The sequence below is a fragment of the Larus michahellis genome, chromosome Z, assembly GCF_964199755.1.
Source record: "Larus michahellis chromosome Z, bLarMic1.1, whole genome shotgun sequence".
NCBI lineage: Eukaryota > Metazoa > Chordata > Aves > Charadriiformes > Laridae > Larus > Larus michahellis.
Window position 1 is genome coordinate 56,443,711 of NC_133930.1, and position 17,516 is coordinate 56,461,226.

Sequence of the window (17,516 nt, forward strand, 5' to 3'; positions counted from 1 at the left end):
TGACTCTCAGCTCATTTGGTGAGGCTATGAATATTTTGGCTTATTTGGCTAGGATACATGTAATAACGGCATTACGCAGTTTCTCCCCTTCTTCCTCAGTGCTTAACACTAAATGGTATTTTTGCAGAGCTTCTGGATCTGGGGGAAACAAACTGCAATATTTTTAGTAGGACACAATGTGTTGCATGAGCTGTAATCATATTGGTCATGAAAAAAATCTCTGCTCTGGGGACTGACACAAGCACAGCTATTTGTGCAACCTGATCAGAACAAAGGATAATGCTTCTACTGCAAGATCAGACAGATCTGATGCTTCAGCAGGCTGAGCAAATGAATGGAGGAAGTGGTCCGCCTCCTCTTATCCATTGTCTCAAAGATGCAGGCTCATAGAGAAGAAAGGGAGGTTGAATAGAGCTTCTGAAGGAATATGCTACTTTGTGTTCTGTGGGAAGAGAGCAAGCAGGAGTTCTAGAAGTTCTCTGCACCGGCAGGCTGACAAGCTTGTAATAGGAAAGTGTGGCAATGGACTACTGGTTTTAGCAAGTACTTTCTCTTCTGTAGCCTGCCTAGAAAATCTTAACTGGTGTTAGGAAGCTGATGAAAATGTTCCAGGCTTGGAATATCGGACCAAGCCTACCTTGAAGGAAGCTCAGTGGGTGTAGAAATCCAATTAATTCTGACCTGCTAGCAAAGAATGATTTAAAACTTTTTCTATACATGAAGAAATTCAGAGGTTTTTTCCTTTCTTTTCCTTTTTTCCCCCTTTTCCTGCTTTTTCCTTTATTTTCCATTTTTCCTTTTCCTTTTCCCCTTTTCCTTTCTCCCCTGAATAACTCATTTTTGTGCTCTGGGATACCTCTCAGTTGTGTTCTTGATGGGATTTTTACATAGGCAGAGCTGGGCTGATCAAATTACTGGGACAGTCAGAGTCATCTTCTGCTTAGGAGAATCCTTCTATTTCTCTTGCTCCAGCTGTCAAGTTGTCATAGCCAAATTAACCTTAGTGGGATTTTAGTAGCAAGCTCCCCTTTTAAAGGCATAATGAGGCTAAGGAGATGTGAGAAGAGAGGAAGCAGGACAGAGATTTTTTATAAGCTGGGCAGAATTGAGGGTTACTTCACATTCCAGAGCTATAATATTTGACTTCCAGCCTCAAAGGGGATTTCAGCTGAGAAATGAATCCTTTAGAGGAGGGGTGTAGGAGTTCTATCAGTATCATAGCTGGTTAGATCTCTGTGTATTACCTTTTTGCATGGTCACTGGGACTAGAAATTGCTAGCAGTTAGGTTTCTCATGGTCAGGATACGGAACCAGTTTTCTTTAAAATCAAGCTTTTCTTGTCTCAGGGGCCCATAACTGTAATTCCTTTAGCAAGCATGCTGTTTTTCTTTCTTTAAGTTAATGGAGATTAGAGTTGTGTCTGATAACAGAACCAGTCTTGGTGATCCGTGAGGTAACTTCCATCCTTGTTTCTCCCACGTACTGTCTAGAAGGTATATCAATTGAAAAGGGAAGTAATTAGTTCCACAGGATGCTGACAGAGTCCATCACTAGTGTGCAGTGGGGATGAAGATGGCTGTTTTAGGAGCCCACTTAGAAAAGCACATCAGAAAGTCATCAGACTCCTTGAGTGGAAGCCTGTGTTGAAACTATTAAATGTGTAGATGAATGAGCTGTCATGATCAGCGTGTTTAGTATCCAGAAGCAATTGTGAAAATTCCCTCTGTTCTTAGGAGAGGGTTAAACCCCGTCCCAGAGGATGTGCCTTGCTGGATTTGACTCAACAGAACCTTCAGTATGGGTTTCCATCTGCTTTGACCTAGAAGTACTGTTGGGGAGAGGAAATAATGATACTAGCTGCTCAATGGCTGAGCTCTTAGGGATGCTTTGCCTCCTTTATTCAACCATGGTTACACTGTGTCAAAACTAAATCTGTGTTATTTGGATGGGGTGACCAAAAATGCATATATTCCAAAAATGACTATTAGAAAAGAGTTCAGTGAGCTTTGAAACAATGCATGGGTGTGAGGACCAGAGGAAAAATCTCCAGGTTGGACCTAAATCTCACAAATAAATCAAGGAGCATTCTCCCAAGTGATAAAGATTTGTGTCTGAAAGTGAATAGTTTCTGAAGGAACAGTATCAGCCTGGTGGTAAGCAGAGACAAAAAGTCAATTGCCTTTTGGTGAAGGCCACAAAAGCATTTCTTATTATCTTCTGCTTATTCACCTCTTCAGGAAATAGGAGGCACAGCAGAGGATCTTGGCTAGTTTTGGAGACCTTCAGAAAAGCATTCTTTGAAGCTGTTGTATTTCCCAACTTTATATTAAGCAGATCTTATCATTGTTTTGTGGGATGTTTTTATTATTTTCTTAATAATAGAACTCCTTAAGATATAAAACAGTTGGACCAATCACTGTTTTCTGAAAAGTCAGAGCACTGTATCGATCATAAAGCTGATAATGCTTTCACAAAAAAAGGCTATATCATGGCTAAGATAAGAGGAGCCATGAAGGGTTGGCTTGCATGAAAGTTTGAACAAGGGCAGTGTGCTTGATTTCTAAGTCATCCATCAGGTCAAGAAAGGTGGATATCTGAAGTTCATGTTGCTGAATGTTGTTTTGGAATTTACCCATTATACTTCAAAGACAACAGCAAATTTTTGTTCTGTTATCAAATGTTCACAAAGGAGTTGAGCTGAAAAATGGTAATCATCAAAACGTGTTTGTACAATTTTTAGATCTAAGTCTAACATCTTTTGTGCTTTTTTTTCCTCCAAGTAAAAGGGACTGAGAATTGGGTCAGTTCCTCAGGGATTATCCAGATGGAGGCACCTGCTTTTGCAGCTCAAGGAGAAGGGGACTATGGGATGAGAAAACCTCATGCAGAGAGTGCAGAGCAGTCATAGGTCTCATTGGCCATTGACTTTTCTAGTGTATTAGAAAAGACTTTTGGGGCTTTCCATAACCAAAGTAAATAACGACCTTGCTTTGATAGATCAAACAAATAACACCAGTGTTGTGCCTTTGACAGCCCTTGATCCCAAAGAGAAAAGCAAGGGTTTTCCTTTTTATTTTGGACACATTCCACCACAAACAAAAGCATCCCACAGGTCAGACAAGAAGGGTATCTGACAGGATTTAAAGAGACTTTTCCTTTTTCCTTCTGTTCTCTACACCAGTAATTATATTTAAAAATATATCAGACCTAAAAGCTCCTCATTCAGTTTATGTTTGTAAAAGATAGAAAATGTGGAACAGAAAATGCTCTGTGACTCACTCAAGAAGTGTCTTGGCTTTGTAGCCTATGTGGACTTGAAGGGTCCTGTCTTCCTTTTAAATCAGAGAACAGTGATCCTGCAAAGCAGTATATATCATTCAAAATGGTTAGAATAGCAAAGTGGACTAGTACAGCATTTAGACATATAAACACAGGAGATACAGTTGTCCCTCTGCTGATATGTGTAAGTACCGCTTTTGGAATACTAAATCCATTCCTGAAGTTGGCATGTCTGTAAAAATGAGTGTGGAAATGCTGGGGATAGTAATGATTTGAATTCTGGAAAATTGTTCTTCACAGTGAGAGCTTTCAGATAGTCCATTCCTCCCTTTCAGAGGTTTTCAGAAGTGACATTTAGAGGACTGAAAGCAGCTAATTTGCCAGGCTACGTCCAATGTTGTAGGAATCTGGAATCTGTACCAAGCTGTAACAAGATGCAGTGGCTGGAATCTAAGACTAGAAAATGTTTGCTATATAAATAGTTCTTTATTTCTAATTTAATAGTGGAAAGAGATTAAGAGCTATTGGAATGACTAATGGACTGTAGAAAGTCATAAGGCATCAAGCCTAAGTGTAGTTTCTCTTCAGATGCTGTGGTGGGAGACAGGCTTTACACTGTTACCATTGAGTTGGATGTGGACAACTGTCTGGCTGTAGAAGCTGAACTTTCTGCAAGATGACCCCCACTGCCATTATCTCATGTTAGGTCAGGGATTAGTTGTTGTAAAGAACAGCTGATGGGAACACTGTAACCTGGAGGTGTAAGAAGTCTAAGGAGGTGATTAACTTTTACCAGAACATGCAAGAAGACTCTTCACCTGGCAAAGAAAATGGAAAGCAAATAACCAAGTTAAGTGAAATGATAAGGCTCACTGCACGTTTGTAGTTACCAGTTTAGGCTTGATTATCTGTAGTGGGTTTTCCTCCATTTCCCTGTTTTAGGCTTAAAACTATGGACAAATGCTTTATATTTTGTTCTCAAAGTGGAATCTTTGCACAAGGTTGGTGGTGGAAGCTGCCTTCCTCTTAAAAATAAGATGTGTTTTCCTGTTATCTCAATAGAGAAAAAGAAGAAACGTAACAGGGTTTTGTAGTCCTGACAGAGCTACTACAGACTTTCATATTGTGGTTTCTAAAGGAGACTAAATCCCCCCAAAAAGAAGACTTCTGGTTTCCTCTGGACTCTACAACCCAGCACTTCGGTCACCCAGAACTTTAGTCCTGGTTTTACAGATAGGAACTAGAGACTTTGTTCCTGCAGTTACCACAGAGGTGGCTGTGGCATAAAAACCCAATCAGAATTTGTCAATGTGTCAATTTCCTAGACTAATCTATTACAGATATCTCACCAATTATATTTTGAAGGCATTTCAGTAGATTCAAAGGTCTCGACCCTTTCAGTAGAAATATGTTTCAGTTTTTTGTTAAGACACCTCTCAAAACCTTAGACTTTGTTCTGTTAAGGATAATACGTATAGGAAACGTAGAGATTAGCTCTTTTTGTCTTCTGTGCTAACCAAAGACTTTAACAATAAGCACTATCATTAGATCCTCTTTATTTGATAACTGATGCACAAACAAGTCAGTTTCTGGGAAGAATGGTACATTAGCTTGGTTTTGAAGGTCATGCTGCAGTAGAGGCCTCACTGTAAATGCTTTTAACTTTATAAAACAGTTACTACAGCAGGATGAAGGAGAGTTTTGATCCCCTAATTGACAACTGTTTTCAGTGCTTAATTTGTAGTTTCAGTTTTGGAAGACTGCTTTCAAGATTCAGAACTCTGTATTGCAGTAGTCTAGGTGGGGGAATTAGAAGACAATGGGAGAACAAAGGAGTTCAGGAATGAAGAAGGAGAAAGAGGTCTGAGCTGTTTCCCCTGTTTCTTGGTTTTGGAATGAGTGATTATTTTAACCTGTAAGTAACACTTAGATTAGTGACTGTCTTCCATCATGAAATGCAAGTAAAGTTAAGATAAGAAGGTAACTTCCTCTTGGCAAACTTTCCCCTCTCCATTTCTCTCACATATTTTGTGTAAAGTCTTTTCTCCCAAGCATGGGTGCAAAGGAGACTTCTTGTCTTTAACTTGAACGTTTCCTTTCTTCTAGTAATCAAGTCTACAGATACAGCCCCTGTGTGCTCAGCTGAAAAGGAAATCACTTTTTTTTGACAGTGCATCTTCACTGCCAAAATGATCTTGTACTGCAGGTGGCTAGAGGTATATGATACAAGTTAGTTTGTCATCTTTGGAACACATCTGAAGGGCGGGCTCTTCAGGAAGGGTGAACTGTAGCACTAGTCCTATGATTAGCAAGTCTGGTTCTGCCTCCTTCAGCTTCTGAGACCTTGAAGATCCATTACAGGTTCTGCTTTCAGGTAAGAAGAAACTTCTTCCTATTTTGACCCTCCATAATAAAAGGCTTTAGTAAGTACTGATCCACATAAAGGTTTGGTCCTCAGCTGGGGAAAACTGGCAGAACTCCAGCAAATTTCTAGAAATAAAAAACTGGAGAAATCTCTGGAAGCATAGCAGTTACCAGGACTTGCACAATATTCTGTAGCTTGTAAGAATACAGGAGCAGGAAGTTGGAATGACACTGATGGCTTAATCTTTCTGTGATCTCTTGTTTTTTTATGAGGCAAAGAAAATCTGTAGGAGAGAACTTTGCTCCTGTTCTATTGGTGGTATTGCCTTGCATGGCTTTGTTTTTCTTTGAAAACTGATAGCAGAAGACTATCCAACCTTCAGGAGTGGAGCCATTATATGTGGGGCTGTGCAACAGGAGCCAAAGTTTAAAAATAAAATACCAGGCTGCCTTCCTGAGGATCCAGACATAGCATACAAACACACACACACACACACAGAGACACACACACGCAATATCTTGACTGACCACAGTTATATCAGCTACTGAGTTCAGAGTAACGGACAATGAGTACCAAAAAGGGAGTCTTGTTCCTCAAAAAGAAAAAGAAATGTAAGACTTCTGCAGCCTCAGATACCAGTTTCTGGAGTGCATGGGAGGCCTCTTGTCACCATCAGGGTTGAGAGACACTAAGACCAGATGACTGTCAATCACTCCTGCTGGTGTCTGCTGTAGCCCCTTCCCACCCCTTTCTTTTCTGGTCTTCATTTTCTCTGCCCTTCTGAGTAATGGTTCTGGGCAGAGCAGTCTTTTTTTAAAATGTGCTCCTCTCTTAAGAGATAAAAGCAATGGCTTTTATTTCATACTGAGTGCTGAGGGACTAGCATTCCAAACATCTTCAGAAGAAATGAAAGACCAACTCCTTTGACTTCAGAGCTACTTTAAAGATATAGATCACCAGCATTGTTCTCTGCAAGGCTGTGGAAATAGCAGACCTGGTCAGCTCGTGTCTTTCCAGAAAACCTGGAGAAGGAGGAGGTCTACAAAGGAGGTAGTAGATAGACCAGGAAGAATTATTTATGGCAGAAAAGTAGAAATTTAAGGTTTAATGCCAGGAATACAGCTTGGAAGGTTAGATGTTATGTTAGAAAAGAACAATCTTCTGAAAGAAAAGGCAACACTACTCAGATGATAAACAGTTTAAGAAAATTGGAAGATACAATTCTTGATCACTTGTGAAGGAAGACAGGGATGAAGAAGGTGAAAGATTTAACCCTTTTTTGCCTGCTTCCCCAAAATGCTGATGTCATATCAACTTCCAGACTTCGATAATTGTGAGCTGGGCTGACAAGGGTGGGAACTCAGGGTTCTTCCAGTGGCTCGGTGTGAAGCAGCAGGGAGTGTGCTTCTCTCAGGTGACATGACATAAACTGTGTGCAGGTGGCAGCTGCACAGTTTTATCTGCCTGTATGCCGCCTCAAGCTAGTGTGCTGAAGGATTGGAGCCCACGTTTTTGACTGCACGGAGCGGGCAGATGCAGTTTCCAGAAAAAAACCTGATCCCCAGATGCACCTCACAGTAAATGCAAACTGGATTTTTAGCTAAGCTTCTTCCAGCTGCAGCAAGCGTGTTTGTGTATCTCAGTTGACAGTTAGGGGGAAGGAAAAAAAAAATAAATAAACCAAAGGAGAGGTGTTACCACTTTTTATCTCTGCCCAGGCAAAGCAACAGTCACAGCTGCCCATGACACACTTGGCTCTTGGCAGAGCTCAGGCTGGTTGTGCTCTGCAGGCATAGGATGAAGTATGCTCAGTATGCTTCCTTCAACAGGAATGCCAGCAGTATCTTGGATTACTACAGAGATTGCTCTGTGTCTGTGAGCTCCTTCTGCAGATTTTGGGTTCACATTAAATGGGATCAGGAGTCCTTGGCAGCCTGTGTATGGCTCTCAGCACAGGCTAATCACCTATTTTGGAAAGTTGTTTTCTTAGACATCCAGAATCTCAAACTGGAACACTTATTTTATTCAAGTTTTTCTGACAAAACATACTAGTTTAACATACTAGTTGAACATACATTGAAGGTAATGCTGTATGCTAAACGTTTTGTAGCACTTGATTCTCTTACAATCTGAACTTTTTTTTAAAAATCCATAAAATATCTGGGTCTTGTTTGTGGTGATGTCCTAACAATGAAGGGTAGGTACAGCTGTCAGTATGTGAAAAGTAATTGCTTGGTTTGTTCTCATAAATTTTATTAGCCAGGGTGGAGTGGAAGTGTGCACACGTTTTGTGGCTCCAGCTAGCATGTGTGAAAGAGAGGTCTGATTAAATCAAACTTCCTCTTCTTTGGTCATGAGTATCTCCTGCTTACAGAAGATATTGAGGAAGACCTAGAGTGTTCCTCTTACAGATATTTTTATAAAGGTGCTAGAAGGGAAATTCCCTTTGATGACTTGTAGTGAGTTTTGGTGGTTTTCTGTCCAGACATCTTCTAGAACAGAAGAATTATTAATATGCTGCCCATTATTTAGAAGAGTTTGGGAAGACTTCAGAAGGATTCAGCAGTTTGGGCAAAATTGTATTAAGAGAAAAGCCTCTCAGACCATATAAGAATTTCAGTTTTTCTAGCTGTCAATCCTTCAAAATGAATATCCTCATACAAAGATCCATTTTTGGATGGCCACCCTCTTTTCCTTCTCCCTCTTGCCACTGTGATCTCGAGTAATATGAGGGTTAGACCATGTTCAGCATCCCCAAACTTTGTCTCCCCTGGTATTCTTCTGCTCTGCAGACATTTTGCTAACTTGACCTAAATTCTACAGCAAAAGGCCTGGATTCTGTGCAGGAAGAAGTGGAAACTCCAGTTAAGAAGTAAATACAAAGATAAATAAAGAGCATCAGTTAATATCCTTGTGTGTGGTATATGATTTACTCCTCCTCCTGAAATTTTAACTTCCACTTTGCTGGTGAACCTTTCATTTGTAGCTGTTGTGGGAAGTTAGCACTGGGATTTCAGGCTCAGGAGCACAGAAAGGTAGCATGGCATAACGGGGAAGGGATGGAGTCTGGAAACCCACTTTCTGCTGCTGGCTGTGTGACCTGGAGCCAGGCTACTTCACTTCCCTGTGCTTCTCCGTTACCAGGTAAAGGAATAAGGTTCTCGGTGGCGGAGACTCATCTTGCTTTTCACACACAGAGAGCCTGTAACAGTGTGGCCTGAAGCTGCATGAGTCAAATAAATAGGTAGTAATGGCATGGAATAGAGTGTCAGAATTGCTACTTGACATATATATGTATTTAATTCTGCCCTTTTGTTCCTTATGTGCTACCTACAGGTTGTGAGTCTTCAGATTTTATTCAATAATTCGAAGCTGTTTGAAAAACAGGGGCATACTTTAGTCTTTTCTCTCTCTGAGAGCAAGTCACTTCTGTTGACTTAAATGACTTGTTTGTGATAAATGAATAGAAACCTGAAACATATGATATGGTCTTTTGTCTTGCTTTGGTGTTCCATAAAAAGCAGAAGGAAAAATGAAATTTTTGCAGGACTGATTGTATAATTTTGGCATAGACTCTTTTGTCAATGAAGTTCTAAATTAATGTGAGACTTTCACTCTGCATACATTCCTGCAAACAAGAACCCACGCGTCAATGAATGCTTGTTGCAAGAAACAAATAAAAAAGTACAAATGCCTTTTATTCAAATGAGTTTTAAAGGGGAAGAAAGTCTAGAATGGATTACAGAACACATTACATCCTTGCTTTTTTCTCTTCTGTAGTGTTAAAGGATGTTGGCTAACATAAATGGAAGTGCCTCAAAATATCCTTTGTACATATTTTGTTGTCATATGGTTAATGTATGCCTCTTTTGGGATGAAAAAACAGGGAGGAGATTCAGCTGACTGGCAAGAAGTGTTGCTGAATGCTATGTCTCAAGGGCTCTTCACTTACCTGGACTTTTACTGAAGAGAGACATGTATTGTTTATTTATGTGACTGTCCACGTATCCTCTCCATGTGTAGCTGAAAAGATGCATCCTGTCCTTTCAACCTGCATAAATCTGAGGACATGCAATTTTATAACAGTTGATTCTATGGTCTTTGTGGTTTAGGTTTTTTTTTGCCTTGTTTGCTTATTGCCATCTTTGTTCCTTTAGTGAGACGAAAAAGTAATTTCTGTATATGGTTCTGCTTTTAAGTAATCCCGCTCTGTTTTAAAACTTCTTGAGCTGGAGGAATCAAGGACACTTGATCTACCTACGGTATTTATGTGTACTTCTTGGAAAAGTAGCAGGTTGGGAAGCTTGTAAATTTCTTCCCTTTAAGTTAAACTTTGGTTCCTTTTTTTTTAAGTGGTTCTATAATCATCACTAGAACCTACTTCAATTATTTACCCCTTTGCTTTGGAACTGTAGAACATTGCAGTGTGTTTTTGTCATTACCATAGGTGAATATTCTTTCTCTTTGTTGAAAACATTGTGAGTCAGACTACCCATCCTTTGCTTTCAGAACATCAATTCTGAAGTTTTCTGATTAATTAAAAGGCACATTATATTGCATAATTTTGTTTGTATCTCATCGGGTTCAAAGTTCTGTTGTGTGTTTTAAACCACCACAGGGCTTGAATCTTCTGGGTTCTTTTGGCTATTTTAAAAAATGTTTTTGCCATCTTTTTAAAAATGTATCTTACCTACTTTCATCTACTTTGCATGCAAAGTAAATGTCAAGGTTTGTCCAGCCTTGGAGTTATCTAGTCAGAGCTCCTGCAGTTTCAAATAACCTTCCTTAAGTCCAAAAGCATGTCCAAGTGTGGGTACAACCTCACTTCTGGTTCTTCTAACACACTTGGCTTGGTATGATGTGCAGGATGACCTGGAGGTGTGATGAAAATGTTTGTTAGAAGACATGCTGAGGTCAGTTGGATAGAGCTTCTAGGGAGGACAATAACACTAAGTGGATCCTGTGTTTTGGTTGTGGAGCTATTGCCAGTCAAGATGTTCTGTCCCCTCTATTCCAGAAAGGGAATATCCGTGGAGTACTTACCCTCTCTGCAGCTAAAAGCAGCAGGTAGTGGGGAGAGAGGACAACTGCTGCCCAAACTGCTTTCCTAGAGCCAAGCGTGGATTGGCTTTTGGTTGTAGCCAAAAGCAGAATAACTGTCCTGAAGAGCCACTGTCGCCTTAATTTTCAATAACATACCTGCATTTACAATGAAATAAGAGATCTTCTGAGGAAAAAGCTTATGAGAAGGCCATTTCTTAGCCATTCATCTAATGTTTCTCTTCAGGCTTCTCTTTGTTGCTTCTTAGTATTTACATGCAAAACCAAAATTCTGGTGAACTCTAAGGTGTCATCGGGCTGTCTTTTCTTGAATTTGTCTAACTATCTTGGTGTTTTTTTCAGGGCATTTTTTTTCCTATTTGGAGAAGGTCCATTTTGACCAGGCACATACATGCGCACTTTCTAAAAAGTCCGTCAACCTTGAATTTGCCCAAGAAGTTTCTGCTCTTAGGCTAGGAAAACTGAAAATCTCTTCCAGTCTTTACCCTTCTTTAGACAGAGCGCTCTCCGGGGACCTGTGTTGAGTTTTCTACATCCTGCCTCTTACAAAAATCAAGCATTTGGGTTCAGTTTCCAGATTACACAGATTTCCAAAGGTTAGGGAAACTAATTTATCTGGAGACTTTCTCTGAAGTGAACTGTCCTATGCTTTTCTTTTTCCATCTTCTTCCAGAGTGTTTGAATAAAAAAATGATGGCCAGGTTTCAAATTGGTGATGACCAGAGGTAGCTAAAATCTTTAATGAACTATTTGTAAATTATGAGAAGTTGTTAGTTTAATTCACTGGGTTAAATAGAAGGAGTGGGTGGCTGGAAAATAGAAGAACATCATATTCATGGGCTCCCTTTAATTTTTTTTTTTCAAAGAGATACTTTCTATGTTGATGAACTAGTCTTGAACTGAACTTTCCTTAATGACAGGAGACAGTTTTCTTTATATGTGGTTTGGCAATTGTTTACATATTCTGGGATAAAGTTTTGGCAACTAGTTTCTCTTTTATCAACTTTCACCCTGTATCTTTAGGTTAAAGCGAGAATGGTTCCACTTTCTTCAAAATTAGAGTAATTTATGACAATGGGAACTGATTATTTTGTTCTTAAATTGGATTTTCTTACCTTCCTAGTTATTTAGAATCCTTGAAAATTTTTCCATTTTAAATGGTTAAACGTAAAGCAGAAAAATCCAAGGTGTTGTGTAAAGGACTTGCAGAACAGAAAAAAGCCGCAATAGTTCTGTAATGTCTACATACTTGCAAGGATTGTAGCTTTTGAAGGATGCAGTTGGTTATAATCTCAGGCCCGCTTAGCCATGGACCTTATTACAAAGAAAATCTTAGTTATTTTTTGTTCTTTATGGTCCATTTCCGGTTTGGGTATTTCTTAGAAGAAAGAAAAAGAAATTGGATCTTAGTGGTTGACCCTCAGACAGCTTACTTAAAGCAAAAACGATTAAACTAGAACAGAAGAACTCCATTAGGAACTTCAGCATTTTACCACTTTTGATACAACTCAGCCTTAATAATAGTTTTCTCCTTAATTTGAATATGTCCAGAGTAGTCAGAGGAGTTTATCATTGGAGACATGGGACATAAGGTTAACAACAGATTACGGTTTTTTTCTTTTTGTGAGGGAGATTGTTCTTCATTATTACCTGCATAACAAAGTATGCTTCTTTTATAGACAGACAATAGCAGCTTTTTCCTGTTATTAATGTAATAGTTTCTAATGCCTCTTTGATCCAAACACTTTCTGGCCGGAGAACTTCCATTAACCTTAATCAATTCATAGATACTGTGACCCATAATCCTAGGATCATTCTGAATTCCCCACCCCAACCCTGAAATGCATTGTAGATGTTCCACTTAGTTTCTTCTAGGGACTGTCTGCTATCTTTGCATCACACAAATATGATGATTGAGCCAGTATGCTATTTTAGTATTTTGTACTTGGGCTTTATATATGACACCAACTGCAAAAACTTGTTTCCTGGAAGGACCAGGTGGTGGAGATGCGAGGTAGAAGGGAGAGTAAAAGAAGCAAAGTTCTCATTTGGACCCAGGATATTGCATTCCAGTGTGTATATATTCCATCCCAACATGTAATCCAATGGACTATGTGTATATATAGATATAAAAAGTTATTTGGGACAAAGAGACGTATTTTTGGAGAACATAAATATTAGCTGCAACTTGTTCCTCCTTTTCAGCAGTATCACTTCCCAGCCATCAGAGACTGGACCCAGCATCTTGCTGCCACTATCCCAAACAGACAGAGGATCTTCACTTGCACAGCTGGAAAAAATCTTTTGGGAGGGGTGGTGGGGACAAGGGTGGCAGCGTAGTAATCACTAGTCTGGGATCTGTCAAATAGTGGAAAAGTATATATTCTTCTACCTGGGACAGAGATGCTGGCTGCCATACTGTGAGTGAGTCAGTGGGCAAATAAAACTGTGTATTCTGTCTGGCATTATAAATGGGTCAGTGATGGATTTGTATTACCTGAGGAAATTAACTGGCTGACAGAGAGGCTTCTGCTTGCTGCCCAGCAAATGTCGAATGTAGCAGGAAGCTTGGGGGAAGGGGAGGGATAGCTGGAGACAAAGGTGGTGTTAAAATAGCTAGGATGTTACTGGAGCTCCTCAAACGAGTGTTTCTGAGGAGGAGACTGGGAAAACAGAACAATTTTTAGACTTTGTTAATCCATGTTTTCTTGTTCTCCAGTAGGGTTTCAGCCATGGATCCTGCTTTATAATTAGAGTCGTGCGTGAAGTGGTTTTGGGTCTGCATGAGGTGATGTGCTGTTCTGTTCAGCTTTGTTTGCTGGCACAGAACGTGACTTCTGGTGCTTTGGTTTTATAGGGTTAAACCCATTCCTTTGAATGCCCTTTTTCATCCTCTCCACATGCTCTCTGCATGGGGTTAACCCTTTAAAGGAATACCTCTGGAGCATGTAAGATCTCAGGACGGACTGCAGGAGAGGGCTGCATCATCCCCAGGGTCTATTAAGCTGAGCTCATATTGGTGACAAAAGGCAGGCAGTGGGTTTTGTCTCGCTTGGATCTGATCCACGCAATGTTTGTGGTTCCTGACTGCCCTGTGAATTTCTTTTAGATAGTCTTGAATGTCTACCAGACTGAGCACTGTATTATGGAAATGATCTCTAGCTGAAAGATTACTCCTCTTACCAGCCAAGTTCAGTCTCTGTTGCCATTTCTGTGACATAGGTCCAGTCTCTGCACTTAAAGGAGGAAAAAGCATCTTTTCACATCCATCTTTCAAGATGGGGATAATGTCTCTTTATTTTGCATTTTTGAAGACATTTTTCAGTAGTAAGCCCAAAGCAGAGCTTTGCCCTTGGCATTTGTGGTTTCTGAGTGCTAGTGACTTGATTTCCACCTCTGACTACACTAAGAGTGCCTGCTTGCATTTTGAACCAGCTGTGTTGGCTGGTCTAATCTCAAATCTCTTAAGATTAAAATTCTGTAGCCCCTAAAATAATCCAGTAGTTCATGCGTTCCCGTGGTTTAGCTCTGTCACCAGTTGATGAGCTGTATTTAGCCTCTGTAAAAGCACTGTTCTCCTTGCAAACTAATATTGGTCCTCTCTAAATCATGCTCGCAACTCACCGGTTAAGTGACCATAGAGTGGAGCATGTAGTTTGAGGTGAATGGCAAGATTATTTTTAAAGGCACTACAGGCTGCGCCAGTCTGTTTTAGGGTTCATTTAAGGGCAGATGGCCATCAGGAGATAATCTCTTCTGTCTGCAGTCAGAGCTTTGCTCTTTCCCACTTCAGTTCATGGTATAGCAGGGTATGTGGTTGAGTTTGTCATATCTGATTTGCTACTGGCAGGACCCCCTTGATAACAGTTCTGACTTTTCTTGGCAAGAAAGAGATCTTTGCTGGGGTTATGCCAGGCTGAGGAGCCTGCTCCTCCCCCTTCTCCTTCCAGGGTGAGGCTGGTAATGCATCCTTTGTGTAAAGAGCTCCTAGAAGATGTTATTTGCAATGCATGAGAAGGAATTAGGTTGTTTCTGGAGTGCTCAGGCAGAGCGCTGCCGTGTTCTTCAGCACCACCTACTGACATCTTCCTCTCCCAAGTCCATGTACACGGGGGAGTGCACTTCTCTTAACTCACAGGAACTGGTTTTCTTGAGGTAAATAACAATACATTTTTGGCTGGAAATTAGAAACCCCATACCCATTGCTTTCAGTTGCATTAGGCCATATGGGGAGCACTAAATTGCAGGATAGAAAAGCCAAGTTGCTTGATCCTGGCATCTGTTTTCCTAGGTTTGGCCAGCCCACTTGCTTCTTGAACACCTGTGTCTATGGAGAAGGGCGTTGAAAGGTTGGGTTGTGTAAGTGAGGTGGATGACTTGGCTCGTTTCCTGTGAGCATTTAGTATGGGAACCAAGGGGCAGACGACATTTCTACTCTACAGTTTTGCCCTGTGATGTTCCATCTTCCTCTTAAACCCTGCAAGGATTTAAACAGATACTTTCTCTACAGGTTTTGACTGGGAAAATATGTGGGTTTTGGTGTTTTTTCATTTTCTGCCTCTTTTTCGCCTTCTGATAGGAAAGGAAAAAGTTTATTCTGTAAAAAAAAAGGAGCCGGTCCAATCAAAATTCCCCACTTCCTAGTAAAATTGTTGTTGCATCTTCTTGTAACACATGACCAACGCAGTATTCTGTTTATTGACTATGGTGAACCACAGGAAAACTTGACAGAACTGTCTGTGTGTCTGTATTTGCACCTCCACAACTACTTCTGTGCAGTAAATAAAGTACCTGCCATACTTAATACGGAAAAAAGTCCTACTCTGACTATTTAGTTGTTCAGATTCTCCCTTGTATTTAGTCTTTTTGGTTTCTGTAGGGATTCATAACATGCCATGAAAGTAATTCAGAAGATCAGAAAACCCCATCCTAGTCTTGCTTGGAGCAAAAGCATTTAATATTTGAGGGCCTTCTCATAGGCAGAGTTTTTCATTCAAAGACTCGGTTGCCCATGTTCTGTACTGTGCAATGCCTCACAGCTAACCTTCAGGAAGGGAAGACAAAAAAAGTCAGAATCATACTTCGTATGACTCTCAATTTGTCTTTTAATTTAGTTGTGGCATTTTATTTTCAATCTACTTTTATTTTAAAAGTTTGAAGTTTGAAAGTATACTTCAGGCATTTAGATGGCCTCTTCATATATTTTTTTAAAAAGAAGATATATATATGTACACTCCAGGAGCCCAGAGAAAGAAGAGACATTATTTGTGACAAATAGGAAAGGAGTGGTCAGCATTTAGGTAGCTTGCATCAGTAAAGCCTCAGCCTGAAGTTCTTTGTAGCTGGGTTACTTGTATCTGAATTGCTTTTGTTGATTTGATTTCCTTGCAAGTAACTGTCCTGGTTTGAGGTAAAACAGAACCAACTTTCTATTCAGTAATTTTACTTTTTATCTAGGCCTCTTCTAGCTCTCTGAAATTAACAGCATGTTGTGTCGAAAATGGTTCCTTCTCAGAGTGATAAGACGAATGCTTACAGTTTGTGCCAAGGAACAGTACGCAGAGAGGCTCTTGCTTATACTTATTGCTATAACAAGCAAGGACAGCTCATTTTATTATTTGCCCTGTTGGAGGGTTGGAAATGGAAAAGTGTAGAGGGGTCCCACCTGCAGGGAGGAGCGGACAGGACAAGTCACCCAGAATTGACCAACAGGGGTATTCCATCCCATCTGCCGCATGCTCAGTATAAAAGCTGAGGGATCAAAGGGTCAGCTTTTCCTTCAATGGCTGACATCCAAGGAGGACCCTGTCTGTTCATCTGCCTTTGATCCCGATCCGTGCGTTCCTGACTCCAGCTGTAGAATCCAGTTCCCACCTGTCACTGAGTGCAGCCTGGGACTTCCCCAGTGCCTGCCGATGACGTCATCCTGTGAGCTTAATACAGTTTTGTATATACTGTATCTATTTCATTACGTTCCTTTTTATTTTATTATTAATATTTCATTAAAGTAGTTTAGTTTCTTCGAAACTCGTAAATCTCTTTATCTCTCCTCCTCCTCTCCATGTACGAGAGGTAGGGGGAGAGCATCTGTTGCTGCCCATTGGCCAATTTGGCCAAAACCACAACAGTAACACATGGATCAAGTATTCCATCTTGGACTTTGGTCTTCCTTGCTAGGGAAGTTTGTGCTTTCCACACTGAGATAACTATCAGTTTGCTTTGTCTGCTTGAGGCTGGGGACTGCAGTCTTTTCCTCAAGATACCTTGCAGAAGCTGACAGTGTGCTCCTATCTGTGATTCTCTGATTCTCCTTTCTTTCGTACCTCTTCGTAAAATCCATGGTGTGACTTTATTTTGCTAGGATCTTACAGTGAGATGGCTAATATGCATTAATGTTCAGTAGCTGAGCATTACGTTTTTCTGTTTTGGGGTTTTTTTGGGGTGTGGTTTTTTGTTGTTGGGTCTTTTTTTCCCTTTCATTTTTTGAAAAGACATAGTATTGGAGAACTGGTTGAGCTGATAGCAATGTATCCATCATTTGGACCTGTTTCAGGTCATTTATGTGTTTATGTATTAAGTTCCCCAAAAGAAAAATAACCAGAGGTTCTGTGAATCCTTGTTCTCTTCTTGAACTGAAAACCCTATCTATGCTTCTGGCAGCTTCTAGCACTATGTAGCCTCTCTTCCACAAGCTTTACGAAAAATGTGGTTTATATTTCCTTTAAAGTGTAGGAGATTTTGCAAGCTATGAGGTAGCTTTACAGTGATCCATAGTATGGTATCAGGTATGTTAAATGAATGCATGTATTCA

General features: G+C 40.2%; 1 protein-coding gene across 6 annotated transcripts in view; it reads left to right on the top strand.

Annotated features, from left to right (window-relative positions):
- ZNF462 (zinc finger protein 462) overlaps positions 1-17,516 on the top strand; it is a 95,275-nt gene that overhangs the window by 16,195 nt on the left and 61,564 nt on the right. The gene's annotated exons all lie outside the window — the stretch shown is intronic.